The 8,664-nt window shown below is 36.3% G+C and overlaps 1 pseudogene; it reads right to left on the bottom strand.

Annotated features, from left to right (window-relative positions):
* Positions 1-5,780: 5,780 nt before the first annotated feature.
* Positions 5,781-5,926, bottom strand: LOC129494452 (U1 spliceosomal RNA; annotated as a pseudogene).
* Positions 5,927-8,664: the final 2,738 nt, after the last annotated feature.

Consider the following 8,664-nt stretch of genomic DNA (forward strand, 5'->3'; position numbering starts at 1 on the left):
CTGGAGAAGCAAATAAAGATGTTGGCCTCAGGTCACAGTGTCATTTGTGATACTGGCAAAATCTTACAGGCTCATTTATCCCTGTACATGATTGATAACAGCATGGGTTAAATGGAGAAAGCTTTGCTTCTATTAAAGGATCATCATGAATGAAGACCTCCCACTTAAAAGTCAGGCATGATGAGAAGACAAGAGACTATCTACAGGTCAAATTAAATAACTTAAATAATTTAAGTAGAATGACAGTGTAATTTGTCCATTTTGTGTTATTACCCTGACCCCTATCAGGATTATAGGCTAACTTCCTTTTCCTCTGTAGAGTATTTAAGATGTAATTTTTAATAAATACTTTCAAAGATATAAAAGCCTTTAGAACTCCTAAATTGTGGTAAAATACAGATTTTTATTATGTAGTTTTGAAAACTCTTTTAAAAAATGGCAGTACTTGCAAAATATAAAATCAGTAATATGGTGAATGTGGAGGTAATGCTTCAAATATTTTATTCTATTGGTGCTATTTTTAAGACTTTTAAATAATGTAGTATAACTAATATATTTATAAGTATATTTATTATACATACTTAAGTATTATAAATAATAAACTTATAAATTACTATAAATAAATGAACTATTTGTAAGAGTTTGTTATTAACACTATGGAGCCAAATGTTAAAGATATAGTCAGCCTTTTTTACTGACTTCTTTCCTGTATGGAATCATTATTTGAATTTATTCAAGTTATGTTTCAAAATAGGGAAAACCATATGTATTTTTGGAGATTGCTGTAATAAAAGCAATATTGAAATATGAAAGTATTTTGATTTACAGAGTGAAAAGTAAATGAAGCCTCAAATTAAATATTTCCTGTCTCCTTTATAAATGACCAAAAAGGCATGTTTTTTCCATATTAGCATTATTGTTTCTTGTTCACTAGCAGTTGAATCTCTTTATGTCAGGACTTTAATAAATTGCCTAATTTTTAAAAAAGATTTTATCTATCTATTTATTCATGAGAGACACAGAGAGAGAGGCAGAGAGAGAAGCAGGCTCCTTTCAGGGAGCCCAATGTGGGACTCGATCCTGGAACTCTGGGATCATGCCCTGAGCTGAAGGCAGACGCTCAACCACTGAGCCACCCAGGCGTCCCTAAAATAAATCTTTAAAAAAAACAAAACTATTTTTGGACTCTGGCCCACAGTAAGAAATACATTTTATATTGTGTCCAGTATACATGCATATGTTTGTATTTACATAAAATTAATATGAAAGTTTAATGAAACTTGCTACATGTGAAGATTGCGGATAAAGTCTAATCTAGGGCCACCTGGGTGGCTCAGTTGGTTGAGTAGCTGAGTCTTGGTTTCAGCTCAGGTCATGATCTCAGGGGTCATGGGATTGAGCCTATGTCATCTGACTCCATGTTTAGCAGGGAGTCTGCTTGAGGATTCTCTCCCTCTGTCCTTCCCCTAACTCTCTCTCATGCACTTGATCTCTCTCTAAAATAAATAAATCTTAAAAGAAAGTCTAATCTATCCTATTCTTTTCTTTCATAATAAATGCTGCTTGCAACTAAACTGATTTCATATCTCTCCAAGAAATATCAACTGAAGTAATTCTATAACAACTTAAAACAAATTTTTTTCCTCCCTTATGGATATTTTTTATAGAAAGCAGGATGGAGAAAAATCACTCGTGCTTTGATCACTGAAAGATAACTGCAATTATCATTTTGATGTATTCCCTTTCAATATTTTTTTGATGAAATTTATATGGGTATGGTTGGTTTTAACCAAGATACTTATGTAATTTTGAATCCCCAATTTATTTTTTTTTTAAGTAGGCTTCATGCTGGGCATGGAGCCCAACATGGAGTTTGAACTCACAACCCTGAGATCAAGAACTGAGCTGAGATCAAGAGTCAGACTGACTGAATCACTTAAATCCTGATTTTTAAGAATTTAGTTTGTACTTTTATCAGTCATATGAGTACATAATGTAATTAGTTTAAAAATTTCAAGGTTTAGAAAAACAGTAATTAAAAAAAAAAAGAAAAACAGTAATTTACCCTGCAGTTTTCTCCTCCACAGCAACTACTTTAAGCTATTTCAGCTTATTCTTTAGCCATTTACTTCCACATATCTAAATAATATATTTCTTGTTGCTGATTCTTGATTTTCCAGTTTTAGGCATTATCTAGTGACTATCCATGATTGGAGGTGAGGATTTAACTTTGTTTCATCTTGTACCTCACCCTTTCCCCCGTCACATGCTATCCATCTTATGATAGTTATATCATAATCTTGACTATATCAGTGTTTAGAGTTATATGATTATTACTGCATAAATGCTATTCATAACTGAATCATTGTAGTATGCTATGATTATTTTTCCTTTCCTGTACAACATCCCCCCAACGATTGTCTTGTTTCTTCCATTGCTTACTTTTTTATGTGTTCATTATGAATTAACCTCAGTAAATGAGACTTTTCTCCTTTATGTACAACTCTTACTAGTGATTTAAAACAGTAATCTGTTCATTTCATCTTATTGAGGAGCTTTTTTCCAGAGCCTACTAAATTACCAATCTGGACTGGTTGCTGTACAAGCTCCCTTCCCCATCCCAGGGGTTTGTTTCCTTTCTCTCTCACTTAGAGACCCTTGTTTCCTGGATTTCATATCTTTCTCTTCCTTGAAGAAATCCTTAAGTAGCTTCCTGAGAAAGGATGCATGGAAGGTAAATTGTCTTGAGCACTGCATGCCTGAAAATATCTTTTACCTTCACACTTGGCATAGCAATAAAATTCCAGTTTGGTAATAACTTTCCCTTATGTTTGAAGACTTAGCTTCTTTATTCTACATTTTATTGTAAATATTGAAAGCTCTAATGTGTTATCATTTGTATGGATTTTTTTTTCCTTTTTGGAAGCTCTCAGGACCCCCTATTTTCTCCGGTGTTCTATTATTTCACCATGATATGTCTTGGTGTCGATACCTAATGAGCTCTTTGCAAACTCATATTTTTTAGTTCTGAGAAAATCAGTCTTGAAGATTTATCATGATTTATTCTCTAATTTCTCTATTTGCTTTTTTGGAACTTCTAGGGTATAATTATTGGACTTTCTGAATTAATCCTCTAATACTTTTTTCTTCAATTCTGTATTTTTGGGGGTTTTTGTTTTTTTTGTAAGATTTTTTCAATTTTGTCTTTATTTCCACTAAATTAAAAAAAACCTGTTTATTTCTGTGACTCTTTTATCATAGCATCTTTCTTTTTTCTTTTTCTTTTCTTTTTTAAAGATTTTATTTATTTATTCATGAGAGACAGAGAGAGAGAGAGAGAGGCAGAGACACAGGTAGAGGGAGAAGCAGGCTCATGTGGGGAGCCTGATGTGGGACTTGATCCCAGGACTCCAGGATCATGCCCTAGGCTGAAGGTAGGCGCTAAACTGCTGAGCCACCCAGGGATCCCTGCATCTTTCTTTTTTAATAAATGCAATCTGTGGTCTTATCTTTTAGTGAAAATATTAAAGATGTTTCTTTTGAAAGCGTTCCCTCTGTTTAATCTTTGCTTCTTCTAAATTGCATTTAAAAATTTTATTGTTTGTTTTGGTCTTTGTGTTTGAAATTAGACATTTACCCTCAAGTCTATTGTTCTTTAGCTCTCTGCTGTTGTTTAAGAATTAGGCACCAGCAAAGTGGATTGGAAGCTCTAAATGTATGGGTATAGTTTATGGACTATGGTCTTTATTTTAGGATAATCCGACTAAAATATTTTGTGAGTAAGCTCCCACTGTCATATTACTTATGTCTTTTCTCTTGGCCCAGATTCCCTTAAAAACACACTTCCAGTCTTGCTTGGAGAACTGGCTGGCTGTCAGTAGCTTTGGGAGCCCTGTTAGAGGAGGAATGCTGGTCAGGCAGGGTTGTCTCAACATTTGGTATGTACACTTTTCAGTATAGTAGGTCCCCCCAACCCCTGAGGTGTTATCTCTTATTGTAGACTCTCTGCTTTTATCACCTTTAGAACTTCTAATCTGTCCAGATGAGGAAAGTGTAGCCATCTGGTTAACCAGAAAGAGAAAGGAAATCTTGGGTCTAACTTCTTCTTTTATATATATATATATATATATATATATATATATTTATTTATTTATTTTATTTTATTTTATTTTATTTTATTATTTATTTATTTATTTATTTATTTATTTATTTATTTATTTATTTATTTATTTATTTATGATAGTCACAGAGAGAGAGAGAGAGAGAGAGGTAGAGACACAGGCAGAGGGAGAAGCAGTCTCCATGCACCGGGAGCCCGACGTGGGATTCGATCCCGGGTCTCCAGGATCACGCCCTGGGCCAAAGGCAGGCGCCAAACCACTGCGCCACCCAAGGATCCCCTAACAACTTCTTAAATAGACATTCAAGGAATTGTCCTGTTTTTGGCCTCACCTTTGCCTTCTCTTTGAGAGGTTCTGGTATCTCTAGACCTTTGCAGGGGTGAGGAGGAGGGTTCAGGGAAGTGGTGTGGCGAAGGGGTGTGAGTAATGTAAGTCAATTGCTTCCCAGTTTTTTGTTTACTCGCTTTGCTTTCTTAGGTCTTGTAAATACTACTACTCTGTCTCCTTCCCAAAAAACTATGGGTTTTGTTTTTGTCACATTTCTCATTTGCTTTGCCCAAGATTTCTGCCTTAAGTTGCTTGCTGTTGTTTTAGTGGGGCTAAACTATATACTTGTGTTCAACCCACTATTTTTTTAAATTTTTTTTATTGATTTATTTGAGAGAGAGCAAGAGCACGAGAGGGAGGAGGGACAAAGGGTAGTGAAGGGGAAGTAGACTCCCTGCTAAGGCTTGATCTCAGGACCCTGGGATCATGACCTGACCCGAAGATAGACACTTAACCAGTTGAGCTACCTAAGCACCCCTAATCCACTATCTTTAACTGGAAGACTCTAAATTCTGTTTTTGTTGTTGATTGTTAGCTTTTTATAAAACATTATAACGTAACATTTTGTTATAAACTACACAAACACAGTATTGAGAGGCAATATAATGTAGTTGTTAAGAATACAGGCTTGGGACTAGATTATTGGGTTCATATCTTGGTTCCATCCCTTATGTGTAACCTTGGGCAGATTACTTAATCTCTTTATGCCTCAGTTTTTTCATTTCTGAAAGGGAAATACTAATAGTAAATATCTCAGAGTTGTTTGGAGAACTAAATATATGTTAAGAATGTCTTGCGTATGGTAAGAGCTCAACACATATTAGCTATTTTCATTTTAAGTGGCTGCATATATTGTACCAGGTAGTGATACCGTAATTGACTATTTTCTTATTCCTGGACATTTAGGTTGTCTCTAATTATTTTTTCTTGTTTTACTACTACTTACCAGTAAATGTCTGTGAATGTGAAAATTTTTCTACATTTAAGATTTTTTTCTTTTGAGTAGATTCTCAGAAGTAAAATGAGTATACATCTGTATAGTTTATGATTCTTGAGACATTCTCAACTTTTTTCCGAAGGATTGTTTCCATTTATGTTTCTACCAGAACTGATTGAATGCCAGTTTCACTATCCCTTTACTAGTACTGGATGGTAATTTTTATTTTTATTTCTTTTACATTTTTTAAATTTTAACTCAATTTGCCAACATATAGTATTAGATAGTCATTTTAAAAGATTTCTTTATTTTTAGAGAGAGAGGGAGAGCATGCGTGTGAGAGGTGGGATGGGCAGAAGGAGAGGGAGAGAATCTCTCTCTTTTTTTTTTTTTTACAGGGGAAAGCACGAACGCAGTCCCCCACTACCACAAATTATGCAGTCGAGTTTCCCACATTTGGGGAAATCGCAGGGGTCAGCACATCCGGAGTGCAATGGATAAGCAGAGGGAGAGAATCTCAAGCAGACTCCCTGCTGAGTGTGGAGCCCACTGCAGGGCTTGATCTCACCACCCTGGGATCATGACCTGTACTGAAATCCAGAGTTGGATGCTTAATCAACTGAGCCACCCAGGCGCCCTTTGGTACTAATTAAAAAAAAAAAAAAAACTGTTCTAATATGATAGGTAAAAATGTTATTTTAATATAGTTGTGTTTTTTTTTTTTTTTTTTTTTAGACAACTAGAGTGGCACTTGCCTTTAATCCAAAGAAAAAAAGCAGTCAGTTTAATTTTGTATTTAACTCATTTAGAGATATGTGGTAAGCTATTATGGAAAGCTGTTTTTGTTGACTCCCATACATTCTTCCTTTTTCCTCCTAACAGTATCTGACGTTTCCCTAAATAGTCCTCACTTTCTCAGGCATAGTGATGTTTGTGAGATTAACCTGGATTGACTTTACCTTTAGCTCCAGAGGTTGAACTTGTTGAGCTGTGCTTGCATCAGTCCTGAGCTCAGTAATTGGTTCCTTTAAAAGACCTATGCAGGGATCCCTGGGTGGCGCAGCAGTTTGGTGCCTGCCTTTGGCCCTGGGCGCGATCCTGGAGACCCGGGATCGAATCCCACGTCGGGCTCTCTGCATGGAGCCTGCTTCTCCCTCTGTCTGTGTCTCTGCTTCTCTGTCTCTCTCTCTGTGACTATCATGAATAAATAAATAAAATTAAAAAAAAAAAAAGACCTATGCAGCCCCAAATAGGTAACCTTAGGACTTTTATCAGGATGAAGACTCTCTTTTCCTTGTGGGAAGAATGAACAAGGAAATACATAACTCTGCTAACTGCTTACAGCCATTTTGTCATTATAAAATGATAGCCTATTGAGAATGTAGCCAGTATCAGGGTAATATAGGCAAAAATTCAAAGAATAACAATCCAGGTGCTGGTTACATTGCTTGTCTGAAGGCACACTTAATTCTAGAGTATTAAATCAGACAAGCCAGTAAATTTCCTTTTCTTTTTAAACCCAGTTTGAGTTGTATTTTGTGTAACTGCAACTGTTATTCTAGTCATTGAATTAGCAGAAATGGTTGGAAGAGTGCTTCCTACTTTTTTCAGCTCATGTCATGGTACAGTTGGAAAATGATAACACAGTATTTGTACAGTGGAGAAGGGCATCTGGACAAAGTTAATCATGTCCAATTGCAACCAGTTCTGGGTGTTTTGGTTTTTTTTTCCCAGGCTGTCCATAGCCTTTTGTATAACTAAGAGGAATAATAATTATTCTCAAACCTAGTAACTTATTCATAGCACACTGTCCTACCACACCAGTTGGAAATCTCTGGGTTAGAACAGAATATTTAGGGGATCCCTGGGTGGCTCAGCGGTTTGGCGCCTGCCTATGGCCCAGGGGCGTGATCCTGGAGTCCCGAGATCAAGTCCAGTCCAGGATCGAGTCCAGTCTGGGATGGAGTCCCACGTCAGGCTCCCTGCATGGAGCCTGCTTCTCCCTCTGCCTATATCTCTGCCTCTCTCTCTCTCTCGCTTGGTGTCTCTCATGAATAAATCTTAAAAAACAAAAAAAAAAAAACAATATTTATAAACTTAAGACCCTGGGATTGATTCTCTTTTGCTTTGCTTTTTTTGCTGCTTCTACAACATTCCTGATTCTGATCATAAATTTTAAAAGTGTACTGAATGCAGAAACAGTTAAGTCTTCTTAATCATATTCCCTGGTACAGATTTTGGAAATATTTCAAATTTGGGGTATTTAGCATTAATTTTCTCTGATTTTTTTTTTAAGATTTTATTTATTTATTCATGAGAATATACAGAGAGGAGAGAGAAGCAGAGACACAGGCAGAAGGAGAAGCAGGCTCCACGCAGGGAACCCGATGTGGGACTTGATCCTGGGTCTCCAGGATCATGCTCTGGGCTGAAGGCAGCGCTAAACCTCTGAGCCACCCAGGCTGCCCGTTTTTCTCTGATTCTTAATAAAAGTTTAGAGTTATCACCAAGTTTCTCATTTCCATTTTTGAGGCCTGATTATAGCACTCATCAGTATTTGTATAGTACTTTAAATCAGCATTTGGTAAATTAAAACAAGGAAGCCAAAAAATCTTTTCCTAGGCAGGACCTAAACTTCCTATATATTTAGAAAATATTCAGTGACTGAGTAATAATGGCATGCCCAGTTTAATTTGCATCATGGGTTTTGATACTTTAGTAGACTTGTTAAAGCAGGATTGTTGGGCCCTATCTGCAGTTCTTCATTCAGTAGACCTGAAGCCCTGGAATTTGTATTTTTAAAAGTCCTTTAGGTGTTGCTCCAGGAACCACACTTTGAGAACCACCAATTTATTTCATTGCTCTGTTTAACACTGTTATTAAACAGATAATATAATTTTCTGCTTTTAACGTAGAGATATTATCCCCAAATTTGTAGATACTTGGCTAATGATTTTGAACTATGAGTATGTAAGATAAGTAATGCTATGGGGTGCCTAGGTGGCTCAGGTTGGTTAAGTGTCTGTCTCTTGATCTCAGCTCTGGTCATGATCTCAGGGTTGTGAGATTGAGCTCCATGTGGGGCTCTGCACTGGGTATAGAGCCTGCTTAGGATTCTCTCTCCCTCTCTCTCCGCCCTCCCCCTAACCCACTACCCTTCCCCTTGCATGTATGCATGTGCTCTCTCTCTCTCTCTTAAAAAAAAAAACAGTAATGTTATATAGCAAGAAACAAATACTGAGTCACTAAAAAATGTACTTAAAGTGTATTTTTTTTTAG

Source organism: Nyctereutes procyonoides, unplaced genomic scaffold (genome assembly GCF_905146905.1).
Source record: "Nyctereutes procyonoides isolate TBG_1078 unplaced genomic scaffold, NYPRO_anot_genome, whole genome shotgun sequence".
In the NCBI taxonomy this organism is placed as follows: Eukaryota; Metazoa; Chordata; class Mammalia; order Carnivora; family Canidae; genus Nyctereutes; species Nyctereutes procyonoides.